The following is a 21,937-nucleotide window of genomic DNA, read 5'->3' as shown; positions in this document are numbered from 1 at the left end:
TGTAGATATCCCCCCTGGGATGAGCGCGACACTCATGGGCAGAACTTAAGAGGCACAATCTGGCAATGAGGGACGATGACTAATGCTGCACATGTTCTTCTATACCGCCCGGCTCCCCCTCACTATAACGCTCCTTGTGACTGGGATATTACCTATTGCCCGGGACGCACCACACCTGTCCTGCTAGATGCACTCTCGTCAGTCTCCTAACGCGACCAATTCCTTTTCACCTGTCAATTTATCGCAATAGATACCCTACAATACGGGTTTAGTTTTGACGGATAAGACTGGGTAGAGCTGTAGCTCTAGCAAACTGTTGTCATGGAGAGGTATCTTTGTACAGCTGTATTTAACATCCTTGTCATTCTATGCTTTAACCCGATTTATCTTCTTCATTTGTGTGATAATGTATAGATAACGGATGTGAAATGCCATACTTTATCAATGCTACCGCTGTGCTATTTTGCTTTCCTGTACTCTCATGAAATAAATGCAATAAAACATATTTTAAAAAAAATGTAACAGCTTGAATATGTCCACATACTCATGCTTCTAAATCCTATTCCTAGTCTTCTCCAACAAATATGACCCCTATGCCATAGCCAAACCCATGTACGGTAGCTTCTCATGGTGTTTGTCATCACCTTTGTCATCCTTCCCTTCCTGATCGTCAGTTTTGTCTGCCTGAACGCCTGCGCCTACCAACTGCTTACCCCCCACAGGTTTCACTGCCGACTTGCCAGGAACTCCCGTGTCCTTCACTGACCCCTCCCCCACACCCAACAACCGGCAGGCCTTCTTCTACCCACCTTTGGGCCCAGAATCCCAACCGCTCACCAAGCACCCTAACCTGATAAATTCGTGGGCATCTCCCGGTCTTTTCCTCTAGCGTTAAACGTCTTCTGGTTTGCCCTCTTGCTCCTGCTGGTGCTGGCCTATGGTGCCTGCAAAACACCAAACTTCCCCATTGCCGCCTTTGACCTCCCCCAATCCACACTGTCACGCACTTCACCCTCTTCCAAATCATCACTCTCATCATCATAATCCAATCGCTCCTCTGGCTCAACCTCAACAGGCTCCCCCAGCACCTCACACACCGCTCTCTTCAGACTTTTCCCTTTCATACAAGACACAACCTCATTCTCTGGCGCCACAGGTGCCCGCTCCCTCCAACCGCCGCGGACCCCCCGGCTGCTTCCATCCAGCATCTCGGGGTCGTCTTGCACTCCACCAGCCATCCCATGCCTCTACCAGCCTCCGCTGCTGGCTTGTACCCCCCAGGCTGTTCCAACTTGAGGGGGCCCCAGTGCAATCAGGTCTCTGAGCCGTCACGGCTGTCCCTAACCCCGTCAATGGGGGTGTCATCTACCACTTGCCCCGGGGCCCTTTGTCCCCTCAACCTGACCTTGTCCCTACCCTCTCTTCGAACATGTGGGCAGGTGTCCTGACCCGCCTTGCGCATCACCACTTCATCTCCGTCTCCTGAATTTTGCGGCATTGGTCCCTTATCTTTTCCTCCAGGGACATGCCCATCACCTGGGCAAGGGTGGGGGAAGGCTCTGATCACCCACCTCTGGCAAAAAGGGTCAGGCACACTATCCCGGGGCCCTTCTGAGGCACCTGCTGAAGTATGTCTACCTGGGAGCCCACCCCTCCACCCCTCCTGGGGACCGACACCCTCCCTCCACCACACGTGACACCGAAGGGATCATCATCCCATCGCCCCTCTTCCCCTTCTTCAGTTTCGCTGCCTGATAAAATGAGGGTAAAATCTTCCCCCACGGGCTCTCCCCAATCCTACCCTTCCTCCCCCCATTGTCACTATCCTCACGGAGACCTCCCACGGCAACCTCTCGCACCTGGCCACCCCCCGTCAGCAGCTGCATCAGGTCTGGCACGCCCATCGAGGCCTCTTCGTCAGCTACAGGCTGCCTCACTGGGGTTTCCCCGCCCCTTCCCTCCGTCCCCGGCGTCAAGGCAGGTGTAAAGTAGTGGATGTACTCAATAAAGACTCTGCAGCAGTGTGAGGTTGAACGATGTTTTATTTAACTAATTGCCCTAAAGAGCGCCGAGCCGATCTGCCGTCTGTATCGGCTTTCGCGCTTCTAATGCGCGATGCGCGCGCAGCCGCAATATGGCCACCAGCACATCACGTCACGGCATGACGTGCAACAACTGGAGCGTGCCACCACATATCTCCCCTTTTTCCAAACAATGAAACTGTTAACTCACAGTCTGCCGTTCATGTCAAAGTCTCGGAACCTTGCCGGTTTCACCACCGCTCTTCCCCTCCGGGTCAGCCTCACCGGGATGGACAGAGTCTCCCTTTCCTGAGTCTCTCCGTCCACTCCTCCACTTCCAAGCGCAGCTGCGCTTTCGTCTCGTCTCCTCATGTCTATTTCCCTCGCAGCCCCCTGGCTGCCATCATCGGCTCTCTCTTCCTGCTGTTCTCCTCTTCTCCCATCCAGATCCACATCTGCTTGCTCCTGCTCCACGTTTCCTTCCTCCATGTCTCCTAGGTCTGCTCCACTTTGGTTCCATCGTAGAACTCTGTTGCATCTTGCAATGCGATCCTGGGACCACACGTTTCCGTCGCTTAACAGAGCCGCTCTGCCGAACACTTCCTTGACCTGCATAGGCTTTCTGTACTTGCTGTCTCCCTTTCTTTGTAGCGTGGCCAACTTTACTCGCACCCACTCGCCTTTTTCCGGGTCTGTCTCTTTCACGTTTTTCCGGTTGTTGTAGTGTCTTGAGTAAATGGCCTGTGCCTTTTCCAAGTTGGCTTGCACTACTGCTGGGGACCACTCGCTCGTAATGGTTTTTTCCTTCCATACACGATTGTCCCGAGTGAATGGTTCACGACCCCTCAGAATTTGGAAGGGGCTGTATCCTGTCCCTGTGGGGGTGATTCTGTACGCCCACACCATGTGCCATATCTCCCTTTCCCAGTCTTTGTTGTTGGAGATGGCTGCCTGGACCGGCCCCATCACCACTCTGTTAAATCGCTCTACCAGTCCATTTTCGGCCGGATGGTAGACGGACGTGTGTTTGGCTAGGATACCATTCCTCTGCATAAAGTTGCTCCATTTTTCTGACCTGAATTGGGGGCCGTTGTCGCTCAGGATGGACTTGGGTATGCCCTCTTTCACAAAGGTCTCAGATAGGAACTTTATGATGGTCTCTGTATCCATCGCTTCATTTACCTTCAACTCTGGCCATTTAGAATATCTATCCATGAGGACGCACACGTATTTTTGAACTCCGTGTTCATCCAGGATCGGGCCCAGGGTGTCCACCGACAACTCTTCCCGCGGATTCTGCGGGGGGTCAAACTTTCCGATAGCTGGGCGTAGCAGTTTGAGTGTTTTGTCTGCCCCTTGGCACTGTAAGCAGTCCCTGACGTGTCTTTCGGCTCGAACATCCATCCCTGGCCACCAGTAATTTTGCTTGGTCCTCAACTTCATTTTTCCTATTCCCAAATGTCCTTCGTGAAGCATGCTTAGTAACTTGGGGATGATGTTTGCCGGGGGGATGACCTTCTCTCCCCTGTACACGAACACTCCTTGGTCGTCCATTGATAACTCCTCCCTGATCTCGTAGTATGGTTTGAGGTCCTCACTGGTCTGTCTTATGTCAGGCCATCCCTTTGTGATGAATAATTTCACTTCCTTTATGGTCTGGTCTTCATCATATGCTTCTTTCCACTCCTGATTTCCGATTACTCTTTCTTGGTCTTCTGTGAGTGCTACCAATTCTTCCATCCCTGCTTGGTCTTCCTCGCTCTGTTCCATGGCCGCCGCCCTACTTAAGTAGTCTGCTACTCTGTTCCTGCTGCCTGGGATGTACTCTACATCGTATCTGAATTCTAGTAGTTTTAGGGTCATTTTCGAGATCCTGGGCGTGGCACTGGCATGTCCGCTGGATGTTAGTACATTCAGTAAGGGCTTATGATCCGTTTACTACTGGAACCGTGTGCCTCACAGGAATTGCCTGAATCTTGTCATTGCCCACACGACTGCCAGCATCTCTTTTTCTATCACGCTGTATTTCTTTTCCGTTTCGCTCAGTGTGCGGGATGCAAAGCTAAGTGTCTCCATCCTTCCTTGTCCTCGGTCTTACATCAATACCGCACCCAACCCCTTGTCGCTGGCATCGGTAGTGAGCACTGTCTTTCCCTGGGGGTCGTATCCTTGGAGTGGTACTGCTCCTACCACCTCCCTTTTGATGACTTCAAATTCGCTTTGTGCCTCCTCCGTCCAGCGGAACTCAGTACTGTCTCTCGTCAGCTGCCTCATGTGATGTGTCTTGGTGGCGAAGTGCTGCACGAACTTGCTGTAGTATTCCGCCATGCCTAAAAATGACCTGACCTCCTCTTTGTTGGTGGGCGGTGGCGCTTCACAAATTGCCTTCACATTCTCTGCTTTCGGGGTCACTCCTCGCACCCCAATCTCGTGCCCTAAGTAGGTCACCGACTCCATGCCTTTCTGGCACTTGGTCCATTCTGCTGTGAGGCCTTTACCCTCTAGGATCTTCAGTACTTTGCTTAGTTTCACATCATGGTCTGGTTTGTCTAGCCCCATTATCAAGAAATCGTCCTGAAAATACTGGATACCCTCCATGTCTTTAAACAGTTGGTACATCAGTTTGTGGAACACCGCAGCCGCCGAGGCTAGCCCGAACGGCATACGGCGGAACTGATAGCACCCGAATGGGGTGATGAATGATGTTAATTTCCGGCTCTCTGGGTGTAGGGCAATCTGATGGTAGGCTGAGGTAAAGTCTATAGTGGAGTACCACTTGATTCTTCTGGTCTTGGCTAGCATTTCCTCAATTCTAGGTAAGGGGAACTTCTCCACCACAATGTTCTTATTCAATTCGCGTAGGTCGACGCACAGCCTGACCTTCCCGCTGGGTTTCATACCTACCACCAATGGCGCCAGCCACTCCGCGCATGTGATCGGTTCAATGATCCCCTTTTTTTCTAAGTGCTGTAGCTCTTCCTGTACTGCTTCTCTCACTGCCAAGCAAAGAGACAACCGTCCTTGACAGGGAAAATAACAACTACAATAATTATAGGCCACAATATGCACTATAATCAACAGAAAGTCCAGCCGGACTTTGGAATTTATTCAATAATTGAATGTATTAAATCTGGCGAAAAACAATGAGACAGTGGGACACAGTCCTGCATCCACAATGCTACACATACATAGGACAATACATACATTTAATGTATTTCAGGCATATGAGGGAACAGGAGCAAAAAGGCAATTTTTACAGTGTATTTGCTTCACATATGTGGAAAACACATGTTTTTTTGGCACGTAATAGTGAACTAGTGTTTAAACCACATATTATGTTGACAGCGTTTCGATCCAGTTAACAATAATGGATCATCATCAGGACAATCATTGCCTGCCTGAATTTAAAAGCCTGTATAGACAGGAAGGAAGGGGACATATAACAATTCATTAATCAACTGTGTTGCTCATAGGACAATTCCACTGCAAACTCATACCATGCTTTAAGGTGCTATTGGTCATCCATGTGAAGGAGGTGTCAGGCAGCATGTGCCAACCATCCACGGCGCAGTAGTGATCAAAACATGCCACGGTGGAGTTTTGTGTCGTAAACATGATGTATTAAGATTGGTGCCTATAGCATGCTGGGGTGATATATATCAAGATTATGGAGGGTGGTGGGTCGTCAATAAGGGTGCCGCAAGGGTTGGTGGAAAGGATAATTACATGAGCGCGTCGAATCTCGAAGTCCGGCGTGCTGCCAAAACTCAGCCCCAACCCTCATGGTTATTTATATTTTTCATAGGGTCATCAATGAGATCCCTGTGTTGTCCCGTCATATCTGTCCTGAAGAAGACTCGCATGGCCCAGGCATAATCAACCGCAAGGCCGCAAGACGAGTCGAAACGTCGACACTTATTAAAAACCTGGACCACTAACTATATCTCCCTCTATGATATAGTGCAGACATTTTTTACATCTTATGCCTTGGAATAACATTAGGGATTGTATGCTGACTAATTGAAGTGGCCAGGATATATTGTTCCGGCCTTCATTGGCTGTTTTTTTTAATCATTTTGAATATCTTTACAATTCTGTGTGATTTCCTTTCCTTTCACCTTACCACGTTCACGCTCTTTTGACACCTCTTTTTGCTTTACTGCACGCTCTAAATACGGGGCAATGTATATAAGAAAAAGTATATAATACTGTGAATTTGCTTTCAATACTTCTATATGACAATAGATTAAAAACATTGCATATATATTTGGAGTTTGTTGCTGTTGCCTATTATCTTTATGTTCATCATTGATTGAGCAGGGTTGTTTAAATAACATACGCCTTTTAATTGAATAAGTTTTGATTTATTGCTTGTTTGGAAATATATAGGTCTCGGACCGTTGTTTGTTTATATTAATATATTACCCAGGTCCAGTACCTTTTGGGTCACCCCATTTCTTTAATGGCCAAAACTTAAGCCTGTGGGTGGCGGGGTTGTTCAAGCTGGTGCAGTACGATTATGTGGTCTGGCACCTATGGAGATTAGGCCAAGAATTAACAGGGGCAATAAGGTGATGAGGGGCAACAGTTATATGGGGTTCCAAGGAGGACTTGCTTACCTTGCAACCTGGTTATGTAATTAACCTGTAGAGATTAGCCTACAATCCGATCGGTATGTAGGGGGGCTGGCCTAGGCGCTTTCAACCTACGGAGAACATACAACACGATTAGGTTAATGGAATAACCTACTGGGAGTGGTAAGGTATTGCTTAATTGCAGGGCTTAACACAATTAAAAATTAGTCAAGCCCAAGGGGGTGCAGCAAGCTGCCAATGAACGTGGTCCGGTTGGTTGGCAGTAATGAATTAAATTAACCCGGTAGAGGTGCCTAGCACCGGGATTAATGAATTAATTAATAACCATGTCACAGTACACTGGGGGGGCCGTGAGCAAGAACGCGCCATTACCTAGACTGCTTACCTACAAGGGTTGAGGAAGGCTCGCGTTATGATCACGGTTGCCTCTGGTGGAGCTCCTGGGGGAATTCTGGAATTGGTTGTAGCACCCGGTGAATTAACCTAAAGCCGAATGGTAAAGGTAAACAACCGTGCACTAATTGGGCCGCAAATACAATGCAAGGGCCGTTGGTATCATAAGCCATAACTCAGGAGTCTTACCTACGGGTTGATGCTGAGAGCTCCTGCTGCGGAGCGCGCTAGCCTGTAATAGGGCTCCTGCGAAGGGGAGATAATGAAGGGGCGTATAAGCACCTATTAACATAATTTGCGAAGGTTAACCGATCAAGGGAGAGGTAGAGGGAACCACTTACCTCGCGTTCACGGTGGAACTCAGAGTCACGTCCCGGTGCACAATCGCGCCGTGGAACGTATGGGAGTGGGCGTGCTTGATAGAAATAAGCGCGCCGGCCATGATACTGTGGGAATAGGCAAGGCGTGGCGGCCATATTGGTAAGGGCAGACCCAATCCGAAGCTCCTTGGAACCCCATATAACTGTTGCCCCTCATCACCTTCTTGCCCCATTTAATTCTTGGCCTAATCTCCATAGGTGCCAGACCACATAATCGTACTGCACCAGCTTGAACAACCCCGCCACCCACAGGCTTAAGTTTTGGCAGCACGCCGGACTTCGAGATTCGTCGCGCTCATGTAATTATCCCTTCCACCAACCCTTGCGGCACCCTTATTGACGACCCAAAACCCTCCATAATCTTGATATAAATCACCCCGGCATGCTATAGGCACCAATCTTAATACATCATGGTCACAACACAAAACTCCACCGTGGCATGTTTTGATCACTACTGCGCCGTGGATGGTTGGCACATGCTGCCTGACACCTCCTTTACATGGATGACCAATAGCACCTTAAAGCATGGTATGAGTTTGCAGTGGAATTGTCCTATGAGCAACACAGTTGATTAATGAATTGTTATATGTCCCCTTCCTTCCTGTCTATACAGGCTTTTAAATTTAGGCAGGCAATGATTGTCCTGATGATGATCCATTATTGTTAACTGGATCGAAACGCCGTCGACATAATATGTGGTTTAAACACTAGTTCACTATTACGTGCCAAAAAACCATGTGTTTCCCACATATGTGAAGCAAATACACTGTAAAAATTGCCTTTTTGCTCCTGTTCCCTCATATGCCTGAAATACCTTAAATGTATGTATTGTCCTATGTATGTGTAGCATTGTGGATGCAGGACTGTGTCCCACTGTCTCATTTTTTCCGCCAGATTTAATACATTCAATTATTGAATAAATACTAAAGTCCGGCTGGACTTTCTGTTGATTATAGTGCATATTGTGGCCTATAATTATTGCAGTTGTTATTTTCCCTGTCAAGGACCGTTGTCTCTTTGCATAACTGATACCCCAGGTCCTTGCTTACCTAGAGGGTTCCCTTGTCTTTTAGTAATAATCTCTCACTGCCAAGGGCACATTTCTCACTTTGTGGGCGACTGGTACAGCTTCCTCCTTTAGGATTATCTTTTGTGAGAATTTCTCCATCCTTCCTACCGTGCCTCCGAATACTTTGGGGTACTCACTCTTCCATTTGTCAAGATCTGGCCAGGCTTCTAGTTCGGTGAGCAGTATTTGTTCCTTTCCCCCTGGATCCAACTTAATGCCCAGATCGCCTTGGTCCAGCCATCCTAGCACCGAGGGCCCTCTCTCCGATATGTAAAGCTTGCAGAAGGTGGAACGGCCTCTGAACTCAAATTTTAATGGTCTGAATCCTGCCATAGGTATGCGGTCCCCATTATATGTGACTGGGCGAATGTCCAGCTTCTCCAGTTCTGGGCCCAGATGTGTCGTGAAGCTTTCATTCCACACCGCTCTCTGGACAATGGTGTAAGGTGAGCCCGTGTCGGCTACCACGCTTGTCGGTACTCCCCCTATTGTCATTTCCAGTACCGGTTTCGTCGTTCTTCTGCCATCCACGCTCAACACTTGGCCATCCACGCTTAGCACTTGGTCGTAAATGCAAAGTACAGTGACGACGTCCTCCTCCGTACCTTCTTCCTTTTCCTCGCCCTCTTGTCCAATATATTTTACCATGCCTTTAGAAGACTTCCTCCGACATACCTTCTCATAGTGGCCCACAATGCCGCAGCACATACATTTGGCGTGGAACGCTGGGCACTTCCTGTCGTGCGCCTCGTGGAACCAGCTCCTGCATCTGTAGCATGATTTCTTGTTGCTCCCGCCTGTTTTCCTGGGGAGCCTGGGTTGCCTTGCCATTTGTTGGGCCCCTTCACCAATGACCCTTTGTACTTGTAGTCTCTGCGGGGCTCTTCCTCGTCGACTTTATTTACCATGGTGCTGGGCGCCATCTCCTTCTTCATTGCTTCCGCACACCTGCGCGCCAACTCTGCCCTCTTGACGATTACCATCACCTCCTTTAGTGTGGTGTCCCCGCTGGCCCACAGCTTGTCCTGCACCGCTGTGCTCGTGGTGTGCATCACCACCTGATCTTTGATGAACTCTTCTTCCCAATTATCATATTTGCATGTGGACGCCAGTTTCTTCAGGGCCACCACGTATTCCTCTACTGTCTCACCTGGGCGTTGTTTTCTTTGCTGGAAATTGAACCTGTCCACTGATACACACACCGCCGGCCTGTAGTGTTCATTCAGGTCATCAATGGCGTGGGCATACACATCATCATCCGTGCTTCCTTTTTGTTTAGGCACCAGGCTCTTGTAAAGTCCTTCCGGGCCTAGGTTGAGTAATAGGATGCGCTTTTTTCTCTTGGGGTTGAACTGTTTCTCGTTTTCGTCTTCTAAAACCCCAATGAAGTTATCAATGTACTCTCTCCAGTCCTCCCACTTCATTAGTGGTTCCCCTGGTCTGGGCAGGAATTGCACTGGCGCCATTGCGTATCCCGCTTGCGCACTCATCTTTTCGCTTTTGATAGTGGGTGGTGTGCTCCCTTGACTTCTGGGACTGCCCGGTGTATTGTCCTGCTCTTGTTGACTGGGGACTACCTGTGTCAGCCCCCTCGCCCTTTTTTAAGGCAGCCAGCTTGGTTCTCCCTGTTTTGTGGTTCGCTGTGTGATTTGGCGCGCTATGCTTTATTTCTCTGGGGTCTGTTCGGTCCACCTCTTGCGTACTTGTCCTTTCCCTCCGGGGTGGTTCTGGGCTCTGCCACGCTCTTTAGGGTAGGGTACCTGTGTGGTAGCTTGTTGGCCTCTCCTCGACCATGTGCTTCCCTTGGCCGCCTGGCTCTGTTGTCCTGCTTACTGCTGGGTGTCTTCCGTTCACCGGTGTGAGTGATGTTTCCCTCGGTGACTTCTTGTTGTTGGGTTCGTCCCCTATGCTATGCAGGGGTTCAGGATCCCGTCCTCGTCGCCATTGTAAAATAGTGGATATACTCAATAAAGACTCTGCAGTAGTGTGAGGTTGAACGATGTTTTATTTAACTAATTGCCTTAAAGAGTGCCGAGCCGATCTGCCGTCTGTATCGGCTTTCGCGCTTCTAATGCGCGATGCGCACGCAGCCGCAATATGGCCGCCAGCACGGCATGTCACGGCGTGACGTGCAACAACTGGAGCGCGCCACCACAGCAGGTGCAGCCGCATCCTCTCTCAAGCGCGTGGGCAGGGCGGCTCTCACACTGGCCCCGTGCTTTCCGGACTCAATCTGCCCCAGCCCCCAGCCCTGCCCGTATGTACTTTTCTTCAACTGTGGTGGCTCCTCCTGGCACGCCACCACCACAGCGGTGACCTCCGCAGATCATTGCGACCCATGCTTGTTCCAGAACCCCGAGCACCAGGAGATCCGCTCTCCCTGCCCAACCCAGGACCTTATAGGTAGCGCAGACCGCCTCCGCATCTGGCGCAGCCATCCAGGTCAGACTGTGAGTGGTGGCGCCTTTAAGAACATGACGATGGACAGTGGGGGAGGAGGGTTGGGAATGTGAGTTGGGGCACTTAACAAAAAAAGTGTAACCAGGTTACCGGTTACACACTACCCGCTCCAATCGACCGATTGGACCTAACAAACTCCTATGCTATCCCTGCACTCTCTCCAAAATTACTCTGACCCTTCCCCAAATGCGCTGAGGGCAGGAAGAGGATGAAACCTCCTCACCTGGCCCCTATAAACCCTAGCCCTAAACTCCACCCCTAACCCAACCCCATGACCCTACCTACACCTTGTCCTTCCTGTTATGCGCGAACACCCCGGGGGAAGACTGGTCTACCGACCCCCGGGGGCCACAATCTCAGCTTTACTACTTCACCTAAATATGCTGGAAACAAACCCTGTTTATAGCACTTGGCCGACACAGTGGCATTTTCTTGAGTGATTATCACTGTTTCATCAGGGTCATCGGACCCTAGTCATGATGAAAATGCAGCTGTGAATTGTTAACAACCGAATGTACCTTTCTCAATACATGCCAGGGCCCTCATTTATGAGAAATGACGCATTGCTGCGTGAAAGCAGCGATGCGTCACTTTTCACTGCGCACTCCTTGCGACACCAATGATGCGTTATATTTAATGTATGACGCATCATGTCGCAAGGACTTACAGATACGTCAGTATTTCTGACGCATCTGTATGCGCAAAAGTGACGCATTGCTGGAGTGTGTCACAAAAGTGACGCAACTCCAGCAATGCGTCCTTTCACATGGGGAAAGCCCCATGTGAAAGGGCTAGCGTCAGTCTTACGCCTGCTGTGAGGCAGGCGCAAGATTTTGACGCAACAGCATCCTAAAAGTGACGCAGTGAAATCTCATAGATTTAACTGCGTCACTATTACGAGGCTTTTTGCGGGGGAACGCCCCCTCTGCATACATTATCCCTGACGCAGGTATAATGTGGCGCAGGGGTTTAAAAAGTGACACATCTACCTAGATGTGTCACTTTTTAAATATGGCGCAACAAGGCGCATTTATTACGCTGCTGGTGCGTCACAAAAAGTGACGCACCGGCCGTGCAAAACTGACGCAAGGCCTCATAAATAAGGGCCCAGGAGTCCACAAAGTAATGTATGGCATGTGATACTCTGCATTCTCCCATAAGTCGCCATTCAGGCGTTCATTATTAACGTTTCCTCAAACATTTTCCACAAACATACAACGTCTTACAGAACGCAAGAAATATTCCTAGTGGATAGCAAATTCCATGATCTTGTTTTTCCACCAAAACACTTCTTCACTTTCTAGCAGTGTCTTAAGATTCATATTGACAGAAATAGTTCAAAGGAGCCAAATCTTCTAGAACCATATGCAAGTAATCATTATTCGTTTAAGGTATAACTGTTTAAAATACAAGGAGCAATGGAACAGTTTAAAAAATGCCACATTTTACGAATTAAATAGTATTTGGCAATAATGCTTTTCATCTTAGACAAATGACACTAGCACCATCTTCTGTTCAATGCTAAGAATTGCATCATTGGAAGAGAGCAGTTCCCGGCGCAGATCGAGCTCTTAAAAAGTGGGAAATCTTTTTTAGCATTGTTTTTTCCACTTTTCAAAGAACGTTTTATGGTATGGACTGTCGGAAATGTTGCGCTTACAGATCCATTTGGACCGTGCATGCTGATTTTTTGATGCGTGCAACGATTCCATGGTTTATACACTGTACAATAGAAAAGCCGAAGTTTAAAATGAAAGGTGCTATAAATAAGAGCGCCAGCGCCTAAGGTCTGACCTTGGCCAAGCATCACAACAAAAAAAACATTGACAATATCGAAAGGTCTGGCTTATGAATGTAATGTCAACCCAGACCTAAAAATCCATGGGCCTCATTTAAGAGAAATGACGCATTGCTGCTCGTCACTTCTCAGTGCGCACTCCTTGCGACATTCCTGGGGCCTTATTTATGAAGGATTTGCGCCGCCGGTGCTCACTTTTAACATGGGAAAAAGCGACGCACCGGCGGCGCAAGTCCTTCATAAATAAGGCCCCTGATGCTTTAATGTTTAATGTATGACGCATCAAGTCGCAAGGAGTTACAGATACGTCAGTATTTCTGACGTATCTGTAAGGGCAAACCAAAAGTGACGCATTGCTGGAGTGTGTCACAAAAGTGACACAACTCCAGCAATGCGTCCTTTCACATGGGGCAAGCCCCATGTGAAAGGGCTTGCGGTGCAAGATTTTGACGCAACGGCGTCCTAAAAGTGACGCAGTGAAATCTCATAGTTTCACTGCATCACTTCTACGACCCTTCCTTGCGTCAATACGCCCCCCTTGCATACATTATACCTGGTGTGTAAATGTAAATGTATTGGCATTTATATAGCGCACTACTTACCCGTAGGGTCCCAAGGCGCTTCGACCGCTGCGAAACCCTTCCTGGCTTCCCTGAGAGATGGTCCCTTAATGGGTATCTCCAGGGTGAGACCAGGCATCCCCGGCGGTCTGGTGGGGCCGTTAGTGAAGATGAGGCAAGCTAATGCCCAGAGTGATCGCTGATCAGAGTGGGCACCGAGGCGAGAGAATTATCGAGTCCGCTGACCCTGGTCCAGAAACCTGCCGCGCCGGGAATCGAACCCTGGTCCCGGGCCGTCCTCTGCTCTCGGGTCTGCCGCCTCTAACCAGTGAGCCACACTGGTGCAGGTATAATGTGGCGCAGGGGTTTACAAAGTGACGCATCTACCTAGATGCGTCACTTTGTAAATATGGCGCAACAAGGCGCATTTTTTACGCCACTGGGGCCTCATTTATGAGTAATGATGCATCGCTGCGTGAAAGCAGCGATGCGTCACTTCTCAGTGCGCACTCCTTGCGACATTCCTGATGCGTCATATTTAATGTATGACGCATCATGTCGCAAGGAGTTACAGATACGTCAGTATTTCTGACGTATCTGTAAGCGCAAAAGTGACGCATTGCTGGAGTGTGTCACAAAAGTGACGCAACTCCAGCAATGCGTCCTTTCACACGGGGCAAGCCCCATGTGAAAGGGCCTGCGTCAGTCTTACGCCTGCTGTGAGGCAGGCGCAAGATTTTGACGCAATTGTGTCCTAAAAGTGACGCAGTAAAATCTCATAGATTTCACTGCGTCACTTCTAGGACCCTCCTTGCGTCAATACGCCCCCCTTGCATACATTATACCTGGCGCAGGTATAATGTGGCGCAGGGGTTTACAAAGTGACGCATCTACCTAGATGCGTCACTTTGTAAATATGGCGCAACAAGGCGCATGTTTTACGCCACTGGTGCGTCACAAAAAGTGACGCACCGACGGCGTAAAAGTGACGCACGGCCTCATAAATGAGGCCCCTGGTGCGTCACAAAAAGTGACTAACCGGCGGCGTAAAAGTGACGCACAGCCTCATAAATGAGGCCCCATGCACTTAATGACTGCCTCTTCCTATTTGTGCTGCTACCAGATAAAAAGAATACCATACATTATCTCGTTATCTAAGACACTTTGATAGCATTACAATGCCGTGTGTGTGCCCATTAAAGTTCAAGCTCAGGCAGCTGGTTAAATAAACAAAATAATCACAGCTGTGTGGGGGACAAGCACTTTTTATGGAAACCCACAACTTCTGCCAAATTAGAGCATGTACTCCTGAAGCAGATATACGTTCCTGGCGCATCCCTGCAAATCAGCAGGGATGCGCCAGGAAAGATGTGTAACGCAAGTTTACCCTTGCGCCACCACAGATGCGCTGCATTTATAATGCGGCGCATCACGGCTCAAGGATAAACAGATGAGTGTCGCATCTGCCGGCATAAGGTTGGCGCAGAGCTGGAGTTGGGTCGCGGGCGCAACGCAACTCCAGCACTGTTCCAACCCTGCCTATGTCCAACATGGTGCGTCAAGCCTTACGCCTGCTTCAAGCAGGTGCCAGGTTTTGACACAGCGGTGTCGGAAAGGTCACTGAGTGAAATCTTGTAGATTTCACACAGGCACTTTTCCGAGGCGTTCCTGTGATGGAACGCCCCGCCCCTGTGCTGGTACGCCCACATGAAACCTGACGTAGGTTTCATGTGGCTCAGGGCTTTACAATGTGATGCATCTCCCTAGATGCATCACGTTGTAAATAGGGCACAGAAGTGATGCAACGGAGGCGCAAATGAGGCGCAAGGGGCTTGTAAATCTGCCCCCTGGTTTCCAACATGTGGGCAGAGCCTAAGTCTCTTTCCTGGTGGTTCTCACATAATTGTATGTATGTATAGAGGGCCTCATTTATGAAAGTCTTTCGCCGCCGGTGCGTCACTTTTAAAATGGGAAAAAGTGACGCACCAGTGGTGCAAGGCCTTCATAAATGAGGCCCAGAATTTGCAGAGCGCTGGAATTGCCCCCGAAGGGGTAAATCTGCGCAGAAGAAAAAGAGTATGGCAGGTCAAAGCACTTAATAATGGAACAGTTCTGTCTTCAGGAGTTTCCTAAAGAGAAGAAGATTGGTGCACTCACGTACCTTCACGGGCAAAGAGTTCCAGTGTTTCGGAGCCAAGTAACCAAAAGTTCAGCCCCTGTACGAAGTATTCTAATGCAGGGGACATCAAGAAGCCCTTTACCTTCAGAAGGCAGCAATCTGCCAGGAAGGTAGAGCCTACGTTTTTCCACTAGGTAACTAGGGCATCGGCCATTAAGTGCCTTGTGGGCTAGACAGCAGATTTTGAACTTAATTCTCTGCTGGATGGGAAGCCAGTGAAGCTGCTTCAACAGTGGCCTAGAAGATGTTCTGGGTGGCATATTGAGAGCGAGGTGGGCTGATGTTTTCTGAATCACCTACATTCTATTCCGGAGGGACACATTGGCCGATGCAAGGAGAGTGTTACAGTAATATAGGTGGCTTATAACCAAGGCCTGAATTCAGGTTCTGCGGATGGATAAAGGAAACATATGGAACACTCTATGGAGAAGACTCAGAATGTGATAGCAGGTGCTTGAAGTGGCCATGACTTGGTCTCTCATAGATAGATAGTGACACAGTCGGACACCTAGGTTTTTAGCCATAAATGTCGGGATAGGAGCAGTGCCCAGCGTGGTGGGCCACCAGTCGGGGACCAGTTTTTCTGAGCAGTGCCAAATAGCAGAATTTTGGGTATGGTAGCATTCAGCTGAAGGACATTATCTGTCATCCAGTCCGCTATTGCTAGCATGCCCTCAGCGAAAAGACGTTTGGTTGAATCTATGTCATTATCGAAAAATATGAGCAGTTGTGTATCGTCTGCATCGGAATAGGGCAGGGGTCTTCAAACTGTGGGCGCGACCCCCAGGGGGGCCGTGGAGCGATGCAAAGGGGGTCGCGCCTTCACAGTGTCACTTCTGCCTCCAGGGCTTCAGCCCCCCTCCTCCCCCATCCTGTGTCTCAGCCCAGGCTGCTGCAGTGCAGCTCGCGCTCCTGGGGCCTCGGCTGGGCAGTGTCTGGAGTCTTATCTCCATCCCGAGTTTTTCACAGGTCTTTAAAGACCATTAGCATATTTACATGCCTTTGTTAACTGATTACCAAAGGTTAGTTTTTTTATGGTTCCAGGGCCCAGGGGTACTGGAACCATAAAAAAAACTAAGCTTCTCAGTGCGCACTCCTTGCGACATTCCTGATGCGTCATATTTAATGTATGACGCATCATGTCGCAAGGAGTTACAGATACGTCAGTATTTCTGACGTATCTGTAAGCGCAAAAGTGACGCATTGCTGGAGTGTGTCACAAAAGTGACGCAACTCCAGCAATGCGTCCTTTCACACGGGGCAAGCCCCATGTGAAAGGGCCTGCGTCAGTCTTACGCCTGCTGTGAGGCAGGCGCAAGATTTTGACGCAATTGTGTCCTAAAAGTGACGCAGTAAAATCTCATAGATTTCACTGCGTCACTTCTAGGACCCTCCTTGCGTCAATACGCCCCCCTTGCATACATTATACCTGGCGCAGGTATAATGTGGCGCAGGGGTTTACAAAGTGACGCATCTACCTAGATGCGTCACTTTGTAAATATGGCGCAACAAGGCGCATGTTTTACGCCACTGGTGCGTCACAAAAAGTGACGCACCGACGGCGTAAAAGTGACGCACGGCCTCATAAATGAGGCCCCTGGTGCGTCACAAAAAGTGACTAACCGGCGGCGTAAAAGTGACGCACAGCCTCATAAATGAGGCCCCATGCACTTAATGACTGCCTCTTCCTATTTGTGCTGCTACCAGATAAAAAGAATACCATACATTATCTCGTTATCTAAGACACTTTGATAGCATTACAATGCCGTGTGTGTGCCCATTAAAGTTCAAGCTCAGGCAGCTGGTTAAATAAACAAAATAATCACAGCTGTGTGGGGGACAAGCACTTTTTATGGAAACCCACAACTTCTGCCAAATTAGAGCATGTACTCCTGAAGCAGATATACGTTCCTGGCGCATCCCTGCAAATCAGCAGGGATGCGCCAGGAAAGATGTGTAACGCAAGTTTACCCTTGCGCCACCACAGATGCGCTGCATTTATAATGCGGCGCATCACGGCTCAAGGATAAACAGATGAGTGTCGCATCTGCCGGCATAAGGTTGGCGCAGAGCTGGAGTTGGGTCGCGGGCGCAACGCAACTCCAGCACTGTTCCAACCCTGCCTATGTCCAACATGGTGCGTCAAGCCTTACGCCTGCTTCAAGCAGGTGCCAGGTTTTGACACAGCGGTGTCGGAAAGGTCACTGAGTGAAATCTTGTAGATTTCACACAGGCACTTTTCCGAGGCGTTCCTGTGATGGAACGCCCCGCCCCTGTGCTGGTACGCCCACATGAAACCTGACGTAGGTTTCATGTGGCTCAGGGCTTTACAATGTGATGCATCTCCCTAGATGCATCACGTTGTAAATAGGGCACAGAAGTGATGCAACGGAGGCGCAAATGAGGCGCAAGGGGCTTGTAAATCTGCCCCCTGGTTTCCAACATGTGGGCAGAGCCTAAGTCTCTTTCCTGGTGGTTCTCACATAATTGTATGTATGTATAGAGGGCCTCATTTATGAAAGTCTTTCGCCGCCGGTGCGTCACTTTTAAAATGGGAAAAAGTGACGCACCAGTGGTGCAAGGCCTTCATAAATGAGGCCCAGAATTTGCAGAGCGCTGGAATTGCCCCCGAAGGGGTAAATCTGCGCAGAAGAAAAAGAGTATGGCAGGTCAAAGCACTTAATAATGGAACAGTTCTGTCTTCAGGAGTTTCCTAAAGAGAAGAAGATTGGTGCACTCACGTACCTTCACGGGCAAAGAGTTCCAGTGTTTCGGAGCCAAGTAACCAAAAGTTCAGCCCCTGTACGAAGTATTCTAATGCAGGGGACATCAAGAAGCCCTTTACCTTCAGAAGGCAGCAATCTGCCAGGAAGGTAGAGCCTACGTTTTTCCACTAGGTAACTAGGGCATCGGCCATTAAGTGCCTTGTGGGCTAGACAGCAGATTTTGAACTTAATTCTCTGCTGGATGGGAAGCCAGTGAAGCTGCTTCAACAGTGGCCTAGAAGATGTTCTGGGTGGCATATTGAGAGCGAGGTGGGCTGATGTTTTCTGAATCACCTACATTCTATTCCGGAGGGACACATTGGCCGATGCAAGGAGAGTGTTACAGTAATATAGGTGGCTTATAACCAAGGCCTGAATTCAGGTTCTGCGGATGGATAAAGGAAACATATGGAACACTCTATGGAGAAGACTCAGAATGTGATAGCAGGTGCTTGAAGTGGCCATGACTTGGTCTCTCATAGATAGATAGTGACACAGTCGGACACCTAGGTTTTTAGCCATAAATGTCGGGATAGGAGCAGTGCCCAGCGTGGTGGGCCACCAGTCGGGGACCAGTTTTTCTGAGCAGTGCCAAATAGCAGAATTTTGGGTATGGTAGCATTCAGCTGAAGGACATTATCTGTCATCCAGTCCGCTATTGCTAGCATGCCCTCAGCGAAAAGACGTTTGGTTGAATCTATGTCATTATCGAAAAATATGAGCAGTTGTGTATCGTCTGCATCGGAATAGGGCAGGGGTCTTCAAACTGTGGGCGCGACCCCCAGGGGGGCCGTGGAGCGATGCAAAGGGGGTCGCGCCTTCACAGTGTCACTTCTGCCTCCAGGGCTTCAGCCCCCCTCCTCCCCCATCCTGTGTCTCAGCCCAGGCTGCTGCAGTGCAGCTCGCGCTCCTGGGGCCTCGGCTGGGCAGTGTCTGGAGTCTTATCTCCATCCCGAGTTTTTCACAGGTCTTTAAAGACCATTAGCATATTTACATGCCTTTGTTAACTGATTACCAAAGGTTAGTTTTTTTATGGTTCCAGGGCCCAGGGGTACTGGAACCATAAAAAAAACTAAGCTTTGGTAATCAGTTAACATAGGCATGTAAATATGCTAATGGTCTATAAAGACCTGCTGAAGCGTTTGAAGAGCAGCGCCTTTCTTTTTTTAAACACAGAACAGCCACCTTACAAGCAGTGATGGGGAAGGCATAGGGAGGCGCCGAAGCTAAACACGCTCACATTAAACTATGCTTTAGGGGAGATGGAGTTAAATTGACCAGCAGGAAGTGGTGGTGAGGGGATGGCTAGGAGCAGACAAAGAAATGCGATTTCGGGGGATAGTTTTTTAAAGAAGAAATGACTGCATGTATTTCTGCATTCCAAATGAAGATCGAGTTTGGGGTGAAACAAAAGTGCACATGATCTATGAGTGGAAACTCAGGAAGTGATATCACAGTCTGTTTATGTACCACTACTGCTTGTTGATTGAATCCTGCATTGGAGCCATCCACAGCCTGCATGCGTGGGGGCGAAGTGTTAATAAATAAGTGGCACACATTGACTCCAGCTGTGCGGCAACCGCTGTTATCTGAGAGCTGAAAAGTGCCTCACCTGCATTGGGAATTAAGTTATGTCATGATCGCTTTTAAGACGGCAGACACTCATTAAATGTGATCCCCCTGGTCCCCCACTCTGCCTATGCCTTACATTTGTATTTTTACACTTACTGCTGTAGTGTGAGAATGCATTAAATGAAAAGAAATATAAAGTTGAGTTGCCAAAAGAAACATGCCTGCTTTGTGTTGTTTAAAGATCCTGCAGAGACCTGCTCTTGACACTAAATTGAGTTATAAATAAAAAAGTATGTATTAATTAGTTATGTGACTTTTCTGTCTTTATTCTCTTTAATTATTAGTCATGGATCATTGAGGCATCCCTAGACCACAATTAAAAGTGCTTTCTATTTATATGTGCTGTTCTAAGTATTCACAGATAAGTGAAAAAAATACAGCTGTAGGTGACTGTTTACTTCTGGGCCATCAAAATAATGAGCTGGTGGTAACCCTAATCATTAGACTGGAAGTTTGTTGCAGGATCAGCACATTCTTAATTTCCTCCACCCTCGAACCCTGATTAATGCCATTATAGCAATAGTTTAACTTATATCTGAAACCCTACGCTTCAAGTTTCTGGGAATGCACCCTGCTTTTAGACTACTCACTTCCATTCTCGCCTTCACTTTCACGTTCACCCTGCACTCCCAGCGATCACAATACACTCACACTGATCACAATGCACTCACACTGATCGCCATGCACTCACATCATTCACTCGCTCACCCTGCACTCACACCAATCACCCGCTCACCCTGCTCTCACAGTGATCACTGCACTAAAAATTTGCTTGCATTGTTCACTCTGTACCTCACCCTGCAGTCACACGAGCACACTTCTTACCCTGCACTCATGTGACACTTCACTCACCTGTCCCCCCCTTACTGCTCAATCTGTAGATAACTCAAACAAGGCCATCACTAACCATGCACTAATTTGTCCCACTCTGCACTTACCTCTGAACCCAAATTCATATGGTCACCTCACTCACCCTGCAGTCACTCCATTTACCGGATGTATGACGTTACAACGCATACTTTTACTCCGCATACCATTACAACGCGGTATTCACAACGCATACCACTACAACGCATAGCGCTTTGGGGTGCTGGATAGTGGTAAGTATAATTTACTATTCTAACTCCAGTCCCCGTGGACCCTAGGGAAGGTGTTGGATAGTAAATTAAACTTACCTCTTATCCTAGAGCGCCCCCCAGCGCTATGCGTTGTAATGGTATGCGTTGTAATGCCTGCGTTGTAGTGGTAGTGCGTTGTAAAAAATGCGTTGTAACAGGTGAATACCCCATTTACCCTACGCTCACACTGTTGCATTGCTCACCGTGCAGTCACATGGGCACTCTTGTCACCCACACAGTGCAGAAGGTTAAAGTGCCTGGTACAAAGAAGATGTACCATGCACATCACAGAACTGAGTGCGAGTAAACTATGAGTAGCGCTATAAAAAAATGAAATGTTTGTCAGACAGGTGCTATAGAGAGATGAGGTGTATTGTTGGTGAGTGGTAGTGAGGGAATTCATGGAGAAGGTGGAAAGACTGTTGCACTGTATGCTAACAGTGCTTGGACAAGCCCTGGCTGGGAGTGTTAAGCCCCCACCCCCCCGAATTTCGGGTCTAGTGGATACCCTGCTTCTGCTTATTATTTACATTGTAGTGCGCTACTGTTACCAAAAGGTGTCCTGGGGCTAATAACCATCTGCCTGCAATGTGAGAGAGGGATCCGGGGCCGGGAGAGGAGAGAAGAGAGGGATGGAAGGAAGTGGAAGGAAGGGGGTGAGAGGAAAGGGGCATGGGTAAACTGCTTAACTCTGCACAAGACCGCCACGGTTTGAATGCACCGTTGCTGCTCCCGGCCATGGCCAGGTGAGCTTCTAATGTGGCAGCGCGTATTCCTGCGGATTGGGAGGCCCTTCACAGAGGTTGACTAGACATCTTTCTGATGTTAATTGCTGTATTTTGGTTATAAACTGGTACTGGTGGGGTGAAATCTTTCCTCAGTATTACTGTGTTTAAAAAAATTCTAAATAAAGCAATGCTACCCCAAAATATGCAGCATCACAGAACATTATTTACATTTTCTACTC

The sequence above is a fragment of the Lissotriton vulgaris genome, chromosome 2_1 (genome assembly GCF_964263255.1).
Source record: "Lissotriton vulgaris chromosome 2_1, aLisVul1.2, whole genome shotgun sequence".
Lineage (NCBI taxonomy): Eukaryota > Metazoa > Chordata > Amphibia > Caudata > Salamandridae > Lissotriton > Lissotriton vulgaris.
This window is presented reverse-complemented; position numbering follows the sequence as displayed.